The sequence below is a fragment of the Pelodiscus sinensis genome, chromosome 15 (genome assembly GCF_049634645.1).
Source record: "Pelodiscus sinensis isolate JC-2024 chromosome 15, ASM4963464v1, whole genome shotgun sequence".
Classification (NCBI taxonomy): Eukaryota; Metazoa; Chordata; order Testudines; family Trionychidae; genus Pelodiscus; species Pelodiscus sinensis.
In genome coordinates, this window is record NC_134725.1 from 8,905,875 (window position 1) to 8,919,592 (window position 13,718).

General features: G+C 49.5%; 1 long non-coding RNA gene across 3 annotated transcripts; it reads left to right on the forward strand.

Moving 5' to 3' along the window:
* The first annotated feature begins 59 nt into the window (after positions 1-59).
* Positions 60-9,812, forward strand: LOC142818466 (uncharacterized). Of its 3 annotated transcripts, none has more exons than XR_012895942.1 (3): positions 60-522; positions 2,758-2,971; positions 3,793-9,812. It is a non-coding gene; the product is annotated as an uncharacterized LOC142818466 (long non-coding RNA). The 3 variants fall into 3 exon arrangements; XR_012895943.1 differs by having other exon boundaries at positions 5,903-9,812; XR_012895944.1 differs by having other exon boundaries at positions 9,628-9,812.
* The last annotated feature ends 3,906 nt before the right edge of the window (positions 9,813-13,718 follow it).

The following is a 13,718-nucleotide window of genomic DNA, read 5'->3' on the forward strand; positions in this document are numbered from 1 at the left end:
AACAATCTCCCGCGCACGTCATTGGCCGGCAGCGGCCTCCTCCCGCGGCTGCTTACTGTTGCGTTTTGTTTCAGCCCGGCGTGCACCGCGCTGGCGTCTGTTGCCATAGCGACAGGCCGCGTGCTGGAGGCCTGGCTCCGGGCCTGCGCACCTCCGAGGCCCCCGCCCGCAGCGCCGCGTCCGGTGAAAGGTGCTGGGGATCCCCCCCCCCCCCCGCCCCAAGCAGCGAGGGCCCCGGCTCCGTTTGTCGGGGCCGTGGCGGGCAGCCTTCCCCCGCCCCCGGAGCCACGGCGGGGGCAAGGCTCACCCCCCCGCCAGGGGCCCCCCGCCGACGGGCCCATCTCCCCACGAGCCGGGGGTGTTGACAGGGGGAGCGCCAGGGAGCCCCTCTGGAACTGGGCCCTCGCCGAGGGAGGAGCCTCTGGGCCCAGGCGCTGACAAGATAAACCAGCAGCTGGAGGGGAAACGGGCCCTGCAGGTCAAGTGGCAGAGCCCGTGTGGGCAAAGAAAAGGCCCTTGCAGGTACTCGGGGGGGGGGGGGGGGGGTAAGATCTGTCTCTATTGGACAGACCCAGCAGGGTCAAAGTCGAAGATCGGTTCCCAAAAACTTGGACTAAGGTGTTTTGCTGTAAAAGTGGGAAATGTTTTACCTGTGGCTGACTTCCATTTGCACTGGGGTTTTAAAAAAAAATTTTATGACATGACTTAAGAGCGGGGAATGGGAGGACTTAGAACACATCAGTTCCTACAGGTGTCAACGACTTTAGTGCGGAACAGATGTATATCGGGGCCACTTATAGCCGGTAGCCAGTTTCCTTCCGCTACAAGTCACTAGAGAGCGAGAGCTGAAATTTGCTCCAGGGATAAAGCTCAATAGATAATAGTCCAGGGGTCTCCAACCTTTTTAAGCACAAGATCACTTTTTGAATTTAAATGCTAGCCAAGATTTCCCTCGGACCCAAACACCCTTGCCCCGCCTCTTTCATGTCTCTTCTCTGAGGCTCTGCCTCTGTTCACTCCGTCCTCCCTCTCTCCCCCATCCTGCCTCCTTTTCACCAGGCAAAGGCAGAGGGTTGGGGCACAGGATCTGGCCTTGGGCTAAAGGATTTGGAGTGGTAGCGGGGCTCTGAGCTAAGCCTGGGGCAGGGAATTGGAGTGCAGGAGACTGTTCATAGTGCAGACTCTGCAAGGGAGTTTGAGTCCAGGGGCATGGGGGATACCTGACTGGGGAAGGGGTTTGGAGCTGGCTCCAGCTGGGCATTGCCTACCTCAGTGGTGAGTAGTGGGGCTAAGGCAGGCTCGTCCCTATCCTGGCCCTGCCCCACTCCAAAGCAGCCAGCAAACTCCCTCCATCCCAATCCCTGTTGTCATCCCCTTCTGTTTTGTGGAGACAGAATACAGGGTGAGGGGGGGGCACCCTGACATCAGCACCCCTCCTCTGCACAGAAAGCAGGGGGGCAGCTCCAAGGCAAAGGGTGGGAGATGCACAGCAGTGGGGGGAAGGACAGCTGCTGTGCTGCACTTGATAGTCTCTTGGCCAAACCAGTCAAGATCATCAGTCAGAGGCTCCAAGATATACCAGTAGATCCCGCTCTACTGGTTGGTGACCCCTGCAATAGACTATGGAATGCTTTGCCATATTCTCTGATGTGAAGTTGCTTAATGGCATCTGCTGAAATCTCTGTGGGAGTTTAGTGACTGAGAAAATAATCATCATCATCAACCATGGGCTCAACGCCCGTTGGAAGGAAATGAGGGAGGGAGGCATCAGACACCATCTTTCCCTGTCTGGTGCAGAGTGGCTTAGTTTCTGCAGACTAGCTCTGCACCAATCTACTATATCATCTACCCATTCTCTGTGGGGTCTGCCTCTCCTATCAGGGATTTCCCTACATCCCCCCCATGGGGGTGTATACCCCCCCTGAATTTCCCCAACTCCCCCCCCCCGAGTTTTGTGAACTAGTTACATGCCAATTTAGTGATTGTTTGGAAATTTGAATTGAAACATTAATATATACTTTAAAACCTTTTACAGTGTATGATAAGATGTGTATCTGAAAAACTATAATAGATTTGAAAAGTATGAACATAGACTAGTGTCCTTATACAGCTGTTGTTTTTTATGACAATGTCAGTGCATTCATTTTGGTGATTCATTTGGTCCCATATGAGGAAAGGTTAAAGCGACTGGGATGTTTCAGTTTAAAAAAGAGGAGACTGAGGGGGGATATGATAGAGGTATATAAAATCATGAGTGGTGTGGAGAGGGCGAATAAAGAAAAGTTATTTATTAGTTCCCTAAATAGAAGAACTAGAGGACACCAAATGAAATTAACGGGGAGCAGGTTTAAAACTAATAAGCGGAAGTTCTTCTTCACACAGCGTGTAGTCAACCTGTGGAACTCCTTGCCAGAGGAGGCTGTGAAGGCTAGGACTATAATAGAGTTTAAAGAGAAGCTAGATAATTTCATGGAGGTTAGGTCCATAAAAGGCTATTAGCCAGGGGATAAAATGGTGTCCTTGGCCTCTGTCTGTCAGAGGCTGGAAAGGGATGGCAGGAGACAAATCGCTTGATCGTTGTCTTCAGTCCACCCTCTCTGGGGCACCTGGTGCTGGCCACTGTCGGTAGACAGGATACTGGGCTAGATGGACCTTTGGTCTGACCCAGTACGGCCGTTCTTATGTAAGATATAAAAGACAGTTACTTACCTTGTAACTGTTTTTCTTCAAGATGTTGCCTATGTCCATTCCGTCTAGGTGTGTGCGCAAGTTCCGGAAGCATTTTGCCCTTAGCAATACCCGTTGGGCCAGCCAGGGAGCCCTTTGGAGTGGCGCCAGTATATCCACGCATATAACCGCCTGCTGGCCCTCCACCCCCTCGGTTCCTTCTTGCAGGACATTCCAACGAAAGGGAGGTGGGCAGGTTTGGAATGGACATAAACAACACATCTCAAGGAACTACAGTTACCAGGTAAGTAACTGTCTCTTCTTCTTCTTCGAGTGCTTGCTTGTGTCCATTCTATCTAGATGATTCCAAACAAAACCCCCTTGGAGGTAGGGTTGGAACCCAAAAATGAAACGGACTGCAGCATTGCCCTACCCATCGCTGCGTCCTGACTAGCCTGCTGCATGATGGCGTAGTGCTTGGCAAAGATATGAACCGAGGCCCACGTGACCGCCCTGCAGATATCTACAATCGGCACCTGGGCTAGAAAGGCCATCTAAGGCCTGCTCCCTAGTAGGTCTGTGAGAGGTGAAGCCACTTTCCCTTTTAAGTCATAACAAGTCCTAATATAAGTTGTAATCCACAAGGATAGGCACTGAGCTGACACCAGGCGACCTTTCATTCTGTCCACTACAGAAACAAACTGAGGACTTATGAAATTGCCTCATCCTGTCTAAATGTTAGAAGGGATCTCACCTTTTATTTAAAGAATGGAGTGCGCTCTCTCTCTCTCTCGCTCTCTCATCTGCATGTGGTTTCGGGTAGAACATCGGTAGAAAAAGTTCTTGGGACATATGGAATAGTGAAACCACCTTAGGAAGGAAAGTGGGGTGAGGATGTAGTGTCACCTAATCCCTAGAAATTATAGTGTACAATGGCTCTGAGGAAAGGGCTAATAGCTCGAACACTCTTCTAGCAGAGGTGATGGCCACTAAGAAAACTACCTTCCAGGAGAGGTCAGAGCACGTGGCCAGGGGCTCAAACGGAGGCCACATGAGCCCCCGGAGTACCATGTTCAGGTCCCACTCTGGGACAGGCTGCCTAACATTGGGGGTACAACTGTCCAGTCCCTTCAAGAAATGCTTTACCATGTCATGGATGAAGATGGATCTTCCCCCTTCTCCCTGATGGAAGACCATGATGACCGCCAGGTGCACCCTGATCGAGGAAGCAGACAGCCCTTGCCTCCTGAGGTCAAGAAGGTAGTCTAAAATCAGGGGAACAGGGGCTCTTTCCAGATTCCCCCCTTTCTGCCTGACCCATATCAAAAATCTTTTCCATTTACCCTGATAGGCTGTCCTGGTATAGGGCTTCCTGCTCTCCAGAAGATGATGGAGGCTAGCGTCATCATCCTGAACCTTGACTTCCTTATGAAGGCGTTGAGCCCTCTGAGGTCTAGGATGAGGAGAAAATCCCCTTTGGATTTCAGGATAAGGAAGTACCTGGTGTAGAACCCCTTTCCCCTGAATGCCAGTGGGACATCCTCTACTGCCCCCAGAGACAGTAGCGAGGCGTCCTCCTGACTGAGCAAGAACTCATGAGAGGGGTCCCTGAAGAGGGGGTGGGGGAAGGAGGTGGGAGGGCAGGTAGGCAAAGAATGGGATAGAATACCCCTTTGCCACTGTGTCTAGAACCCCTCAGTCCAAAGTGATGGTACGCCAGCCACAGCAGAATGGGGACGGTCTGTGACAGAAGGGATGATCTAGAGTTGGGGCTGATATTCCACCCTTGGATGTTCCTTCAAAATGCCAATTTTGGGCCCTGGGACGTGTTGGGGGGGTCCCTAATTCTGGTCAGAAGTCGATCATGACCTCTTCCCAGCACCCCTGGCGTTATTAGCCCTAGATCTACACCTGTTGTCAAACCTCGGGCCCTGTTGGTATCCCCTTTGCGATCTCTGAGTGAGGGAATGATGCTATGGGGCAGGGGTGTGGATAGCCACGGATTTCAACGTTGCCCTACAGTTTTTAAGACTATGCAGCTTATTGTCACTCTGCTCCGAGAAATTCGGAGCCCTCAAAGGGCAGATTTTGTAGCTTCACGAGGACCTCCCATGGACTACCCGAGACCTGGAGCCATGAGCATCTGCACATAACTATGCCCATGGCCATCGATCCTACTGCTGAATCCGCAGCATCAAGAGCAGCCTGAAGTGCCACTTTCAAGACTTATCTTCTCCTGCTCCTCCATAAGAGCGGCAAAATCTTTCTGCGAGCTTTGGGGAAGCTGGGACTTGAATTTATCTACTGCCACCCATGAGTTATATGAGTATCTGTTGAGCATTGCCTGTTGGTTTGCAATCCTTAGTTGCAGACCAGCTGTGGCATAAGCTTTTCTCCCCAAAAGGTCCAATTTCTTGGGTTCCTTGCTCTTCAGAATGTGCCCCAACTGTCCCTGCCTCTCTCTCTGGCAGGTGGCTTGGGCCACCGCCAAGCCTGAGGGGGTGTGGGCAAAGAGGTGTTCATGCCCAGTCTGTGGCACAAATTACCTCCTCTCAATCCTCTTGTCGGTCAGGGTTATGAAGCCTGCCATCTGCGAAAAGGTTCTTTGTAATTTTTGCCACCATTTTGTTCAACTCCCTCATGGGAGGGCCATCTTAGCTGGGGCATCGGCTGTAAAGATGTCCACCATTGGGTCAGCTTCCTCTTTAACCTCCTCTGCCTGTACCCCCAAGTTCTGGGCCAGCTGCTTAAGGAGCTCCTGATGAGTTTGAATGTCCATTGGTGGCATACTTGGGGATGGATCCACCAATGCCTCTTCTGGTGATGAGGATGAGGACTCTCTGCTGGAGCTGCACTCCAGCAATCACTGTGGGTTCCACATGAGTCTTATGTCCCAGAGGAGCCCACTAATGGCGGTTATTGCATCAAGTGGGCAGATTCCCTGTCTGATCTAGGGGGACTGGCTCTGGTCTCCGACCCTTGGTCCCCGGTAAGGGGGGTGGCCAAGGGAGCAGCCCCATGAGCTGAATAAGCTAAGGTAACCACTGACCCCAACCTCAATGGGCTGGGACCCTGGGCTTGGTGATAAGCCCAGGGGGTCCAGAAATGCCACTGCGTGGGTGGTTGCCACTGTGGGGGCCATATTTGAGCCATAGCCTGGCTGTACGGTCTCGTTCAGTGCCTAGACGGTGACCGGTGCCTGGACTGAGAATGGTGCCAGTATTCTGATCTGCAGGAGGACCATGGTGCCATTGAGGTGACTGACTGATGTGAGGAAGCTCCAGAGGCCAGGGACTTGCTGTCAGATTTGGAAGAATATTCCAACGAGGACCATAGTGGTGCTGATGATGAAATGTGCTCCCTGTGCCATCTGTGCTGAGCCATGGCCGCCAGTTTCCCCTGATGCGCAGAAGGCGGTGCTGGTGGTGGCATGGCGTCGGGTCCTGGTGTCAAAAGATGTGGTACCAGTGACACCAGGGGACCTGAGGTTCTCACCTGTACCAGCTCCTGCACTGGTGGGGTTGGTGCCATCGGTGCAGCGGGTGTTGGCGGTGCAGTGGGTACCATGCCAGATTCCTGCCTTGGCGACAGCATGGGCAATACCAACTGCAGTGCGGGGCTGACTTAGCCACCTGGCATTCCTGGCTCTCCTGGCTTGTGTGCCCATCCGTGCCACGTAGTGACGGACCTGGGGAGGCTGTGAACTCTATTAGCTCCCGAGCCACCGTAAAAGTCTCTGGCGTGGACAGCTTCCGGACCTCCATCATGGACAGGTCACAGGCTTCTGGAGTGCCCATCCTCACTAGGCTCCGTTGCTGGCATGTTTACGGTGAAACCCCCGGGCATCCCTCTCGCAGGCATGTGCCTTGGTCCCGCTTCAAGGGCAACCTTCCTCCTCTCGCCCTCTTGGTAGTGGTCAGTACCGGAGATTGTGATCAGTGCCTTGGTACTGTTCAGTGCTCCAACGCCGCAGAGTGCTTCGACGCATGCCCCGTCAAGGTTTGAAACTCTGGGGCCACAGCATGCCCTCCTTGCGGAGGGAAGTGGGGAAACAACTATCTACAGACTATCTACTTTCCTACAATGAACTGCTAACTAACACTAATCACACAATTATTTACACAGGAAAAGGCTTAGGGTGCACTTGCAATCGCAAGCGAACCACCACAGGCGGAAAGAAGGAACTGAAGGGGTGGAGGGCCAGCAGAGGGTTATATGCGTGGATATACCAGTGCCACTCCAGGGGGCTCCCCAGCTAGCCCAATGGGTACTGCTAAGGGTAAAAAGCTTCCGGAACTTGTGCATAGGGCATGCACACACCTAGACAGAATGGACATAAGTAAGCACTCGAAGAAGAACAAACATTAAAATCAGGGAGCTTATAGCAAGGACAAAAAATTAACAATTTGGAAATGCAGACAATAATAAAAACAGGACTATGTAGCTACATAGTCCTGTTTTTTGTTTCAGCTATACAGACTAACACGAGACTAACACGGCTACATTTCTATCACTATTAGACAATAATAAGGCAGACTAAAGGTGTAAATGAAAGGAAACAGAAGCCACTAGGATTAAGATCAATAAGAAATTTCACTAAATATACCAGGAAAAAATTAAGTCCTAACAAAATAATAGCTCTAATATGAGATAAACAGTGTCAGTTGTGATGTAGAAAATTTAATAAATATTTCAGTTCTGCATTTAGAAAAAGCAGGATGATGTATTAATATCTTCCAATGATAACTAGAAAGGATGTTAAACAGCAGCTGTTTAAGCTAAGTATTTATGTCTGCTTGACCAGGTAACTTGTACCCAAGACTATTAAACAACTGACTGCTAAGCAGTCTAAAATACTGTTGTTGATTTTGAACATCTTGAAGTTCAAGAGGACTAGGAAAAAAGCTAAAACAATCCCAGTATCTGAAAGGCGTAAACATATTGTCTCAGGTAACAGGCTAGGTAGCCTGACATCAATCCCAGGCAAAATCATGGAAAGTCTGATTTGGGACTCTATCAGTAAAGAATTAAGACATAGTATTTTTATGGGAAATAGTTATTTGTCAAACTTGTTATAATAATTTTAATTAAAAATGTGGCTGGTAAAGAGAACTGACATAATAGATTTCTATAAGGCCTTTGAAGATCAAGTAGAAGTAGGAAGGCTGTACTATCTCCGTATGATATTCTAATAAAAATAGTAGTGTACAAAATCAATAGCCCATATTAATCAGTAGCGCACTGGGTTAAAACTGTTTAATAGGCAGATTTCAAAAAAGCAATTGTAAATTAAAAATTGTAATCCAATGTGGGTATTTCTACTAGGGTCCTTCAGTAATTTGTTCTGTGCCCAAAGATATTCAATGTCTTTATCAAAAATCTAGAATAAACTATCATTCCTGGTGAAATTTTAGGATGACACACAAATTGGAGAAGTGGTAAATGATAGAGACAGGTCACTTATATAAATTTAATTTTTGTGATAATGTGAGCTCATTTGAACCACACGCATGATAATAAAATCTATTTCAAGGTCAGATATCTAAGAATAAAACATGTAGGTCACAGTTACAAAATGGAGAACTGTATCCTAGGATGAAGTGACAATGGAAAGGAATTAGGAGATAGCTCATGTTCATTTGGATCCCAGTATGATGCTGTGGCTCAGAGGGTGAATGGTATCCTTGTATATAAAATCAGAAGACCAAGTAGGAATAGGAAGGTAGTATTATCTCTGTATATAGCTTTAGTGAGGGCATTATGGGAATACTAAGTCCATGTCTGGTGCTTACATGTAAAAAATAGTTGCAATAATAGAAAGGGTACAGAAAAGAGCAGCAACAGTTCAAGGTCTGGAAAACATACCTTATAGCAGGGCTACTCAACACATGGGCCACATGTGGCTCGCAGCCTGTTTGTTTGCGGCCGTCAGTGCAGTTTGGGTTTATACGGGGTTCAACACATGACCATAGGTGGGATCCTTTGAACATTGCCTCCACTCCACTGAGAACATGCTCCACAACAGCAAAGCTTCTCCCAGGAGGGGTGAACAGTGAAAGAGACAAGCAGACAGGCTGGCTGGAACAGACAGGTACAGGGTGTTGGTGTTTCTACTTTAGGGAGGAGGTGCTGGGAGCACCGGGGCATTGTGGGAAGTGTTTTGTATTCATGTCCCTCAATATGAAAAGCTATTTGCTTATATATTTGCAAGTATATGCAACCACACTTAAGTTGCGGCTCTCAGCATGTGCTGTATCATTGGAAACCCCAGGGGGCACAAAGTTGAATAGTCCTGCCTTCTAGCCATGGTGTCCAACCAATTCTGAAGCAGAAGCCTCTATTTTGGCTACGGCTATAGCGAACTAGCTACATTCAACCAGCCAAATAGCCAAACTTTTCAAGCCAACTAGCCATGCTAATATGGCTAGTAGCTAGCATGTTGGACACCACAGCCTTATAGTGATGACTTTAAGATTGGTGTACTTTGTTTACCAAAAGGAAGGTTAAAGGGTGATTTGGTCACAGGCTACAAGTCCCTACTTAGAGTTTTCTTATCAAATCTTTTCTCCATTTCAAAAACCCATGATATTCATGACTGAAAGATGACACATTCACACTAGAAAGAAGATGTAAATAAATAACACTGAGGGAAATTAACTATTGAAACAACTTACTAAGGAATGTGGTGGATTCTTCATAACTTGAAGTCTTTACATCAGGACTAGATATTTTTCTAAAAAGATATGCTATAGTTCAAACATTTTAGGGGATAAAGTAACTTAAATTTATTTCAGGTACTGTCCTATTGCAACCTACTTTAGGGGGAGGTGTGTATATCCTTAGAAAGTTTTTTTACACTTTCTACTGTAAATTGTGCACCTAACAAGACAGACTAGTAAGAGTAGGAAAGGTTGTCCCAATCTCTGTTAATAAACTGAATATAAAACTGCTTTATTTCAGCAAAGGGATCTGCCTTTATCATTTGAGTGAGGCCCAGACAGTACTACTAAGTCACATCAGACCAGATGTGAACGTGTTCCACCTGACAAAGTAAAAACTGAAACCTGAAGGGGGATTTGTAATGTACAGGGTGTCCCTGCTATAAGTTACCCTGGTATATATCCATTCAATATTAAAGTCATTGATGCTTGTAGAAACTGATGTGTTATAAGTCCTCCGATTCTCCACTCTTAAGGCATGCAAACCAACAACTGGCACAAATGGAAGTCAGCTGTGGGGGAAAAAAATTCCCTGCTTTGTTTTTCTAGAAGTTCATGTTTTTTTGAACATATCTTGGACTTATGAGGATGGCCTGTAAAATATTGGGAATGTAAAATATACGTAATTAAAGCAAGAACTCTGATTTTCTGCTATTAATGCAGTTTCAGTTCCATTGGAGGAGGTGTGGGGAAGCTTAGAGCAGAGGGCTAAGGGAGGGGGTTGAGTATGTGTGTGTGTTAGGGGGGTTCTGGGCAGGAGGTGGAGATGCAGGATGCTTAGGGCAGAGATTAGGGAGCTCAGGCAAGAGGTTGTGTTTGTGGTAAGGGGCTCAGGGCAGGGGGTTGAGTATGGAAGGGCTCAGGACAGTGGATGGGGATGCAGGAGGCTGAGGGCTGTGTGTATGTGGGAGATGCAGCAATCAAGGCTGGGAGTGGGAGGGAGAGTGTGGCTAAGCCTACATTGGCATAATCTTGCGCAAATACTCTTTAACGCAAGAGTTCTTGTGTTAAAGTATTTGTGCAAGAGAGCATCTACACTGGCATGTGCCTTTGCGCAAGAGATGTGCTTTTGCGCAAGAGCATCCATGCCAGTGTAGATGCTCTCTTGTGCAAGAAAGCTCCGATGGCCATTTTAACCATCGGGCTTCCTTGCGCAAGAAGTTCATGTTGCCTGTCTACACTGGCCTCCTGTGCAAGAACAGTTGCGCAAGAGGGCTTATTCCTGAGCGGGAGCATCATAGTTCTTACTCAGGAAGCACTGATTTCACACATTAAAACATCAGTGTTCTTGAGCAAGACCTCCGCGCCAGCGTAGACAGGCAGCATGTTTTTGCGCAAAAGTGGCCGCTTTGGCACAAGATCATGCCAATATAGACACAGCCTGTATGTATGGGCTCTGGGGTTGGGTAACCTTACCTGGCCACAAGGGAACTGTGGACCATCTCTGTGTGAGAGGGGACACTGAAGAAAAGAAACAGGCAGCAATGTGAGAGACCCCCAGGCTTCTTCCCAGGGGTCGCTGGCAACAGCGCATGCCAGAAAGAGCACATAACCTGCCTGTTCTCAGCTGGCTGCGCATGTCTGGTCACCAGCACCAGTCTGCAGCTGCAGATGCAGCCCTGCTGGGAAAGTGCATGGCATGTTGCACCCCAACAGGCTCTCAGTAGAACACCCGCCCGGCTCTTTAAACAGAACACCTCAGCTGGTTTTTGCCGGAGTACAGCTGGCTCTTGTGGGAACAGCGCACCCTTTACTTTCATCTCTGGAAGTTACGGTCTTGATGCAGAGATTACCAATGAGTTTATTTGACCTATATAATGCCTGAGGTTGGACTAAATGTTAAAAATGTCACTTTCTGCTGTTCTGCATTTGTTTCAAGATCCAGTCACACTGTTTTCATAGCATTCTGGAGCAAAGTCCAACAAACAAATGTTTATTTAACATGCCCCTCATTTTTCCCTCCATCTCACCCCACTCACCGGTGTTGTCCTTGGTCAGTGGAGACTCAGAGTTCAGAGGTGCTTTTACATGAGTACACCTCCCAGGTGGGGGGCAAGAAGGCACCTTGCTTGTTCCTCCAGCTGCTCACTGTTCAATCTGGCCACTGTTGTTTGTTGTGCCACCATTCACTGCATCGCTCTGCTGCCAATGGCCCTGCACCGTCACCTTCTGCTGCCACCTGCCACTGTGATCTCTGCGAGTTGGTCTCTTGAGGTTCCACCCTGCTCTCAGTGATTTCAGCTGAGCTCTCAGTGGGGGAACCTCGCTGCTAGGGCAGTTTGGGCTGTCTCTTACACAAAAACACTGTGCCCACAGGAACACTGTCCCCACAGCAGGACTAAGCACATAGACCAGTTTATCAGTGATTTCAGCTGTAGTGGTCACTTAACAAAATGAAAGACTATATATGGAGCCTAATCATCTCTGTCTTTAAACAATGGAGAGGGGCAGGTCAAATAGTACTTGTGACTCAGACAGACCATGGAGCAAAACACCTGTCCCCACCCTCTCTCCTGATGCCCTCAATCAGTACAAGTTAAGTACAGTTCTACTGCCCTTTACTCATACAATAAGAACAACAATATTTCATTCCCCTCCACCCCCCTCATTCAAGTGATTTGTAACTGTAACGGGGAGACTCCGGCTCCCCACTACGAGGCTGCGCCGTCCCCGGCTCTCTGGGGGGGAGGCGGCCCCCCAGCTGCGGCTCTGACGCTGTCGCACCTGCATTCAAGCAGCGTCAGGCCGAATGCTGGAGGCTCTACCTTCTCTGTAAGTGATGCAGCGGCCTCAGGCTGCGCCAGGCGGGGGGAGGAGTGGCGCTGATGCAGAGGAGCCGGGGGAAGGCTGAGCTGCGTCTAACCGGCGGGGTCACACCCACCCGAAGTGTACTGGGAATTGGACACAGGGTGGCCCCACCCCACCCCCAGCGTCAATGACGGAGCCGGCGGAAGGAGAGAAGGGGAGAGGAGACAGCTCCCAGCGGGCAAGACGGCTGGACCAGAGGGACAACAGACCATGGACCCCGGGAGGTAGGAAGCGACCCAGGGCACGGCCGCAGAGGCCCGTGGGTTGGTGCATTGCAGGGATCCCCTCCCCTACCAACCGAACCATGGGAGAAGCAATGTCCCCCGGTTCCTAGGGCCCTGGGTCGGGGCTCGGAGTGGGGGTGGGCCAGAGACCCCCTACCCCTCTTTCGGTCTTGGTACCGGCCAAGTGACTCGGAGAATGCATGTACCGTTACAAACTATACTTGGGCTCTGACTACAGGCCGGGAAGGGCGTTGCACCTGAAGGGTGGTGGGCATGGCTCCCTCCCCCAGATGAAGGGGGGTGTGGGCACTGTACCGACGCAGGCAACATGGGAAGCTGGTGCCCAGTCACAGTAACCCAATCCCAGCCAAAATCTATCACTTGGGTAACACAGCTCTGTTTGCTGGATACCATTTCTATCCCCTGGGTAATAGCCTTTTATGGACTTAACCTACATGAAATTATCTTGCTTCTCTTTAAACTCTGTTACGCTCCTAGCCTTCACAGCCTCCTCTGGCAAGGGGTCCACAGGTTGACTATGCGCTGTGTGAAGAAGAACTTCTTTTATTAGTTTTAAACCTGCTACCCATTCATTTCATTTGGTGTCCTCTAGTTCTTCTGTTATGGGAAATAATAAATAACTTTTCTATATTCACCCTCTCCACACCACTCATGATTTTATAGACCTCTATCATATCCCCCCTCAGTCTCCTCTTTTCTAAACTGAAAAATCCCAGTCACTTTAACCTCTCTTCATCTGGGACCTGTTCCCAACCCCTGATCATGTTAGTTGCCCTCCCCTCTCCCAGCCTTTCTCTTCCCCTCTCCTACCTCCTTTTCCCAGTCTCCCCCAGTTTTGTTCAATAAAGACAGAGTCAATGTTGGAAGAAACGTTATCTTTATTTTGTACATCAATAAGAAGGGGGGCTAGGGAAGGGTAAGTGGAAGGAGGTGAGGGAGGAATGGGGTACGAGCCCCCGATGGGGAGGACTGGGCTTGCTCTGAGGGCTTCTGGGGGTGGAAGCTCTCCTGCAGCCCCCCGATTGCCCCCTCTCCCCAGATTGCAGCCTGCGGCAAGTGCAGCCGGGCTGATGGCCGAGTGGTGTGATGTGCCCAGTGTGGGTACTCCGGGCAATCCAAGCCAGGACTGCTTTGCAAGCGGGGCATCCCTTAGAACTGTCTGTCCGGGGTGGGGGTCGGGACCCTTTAAGCGCAGCCCTCGGCTAGCCTGAGACAGCATCTCCACGCTCTAAGTCCTCCTCTGATGCCCTGCCGGCACTGCTTCCGGCCAGCCTTAAGC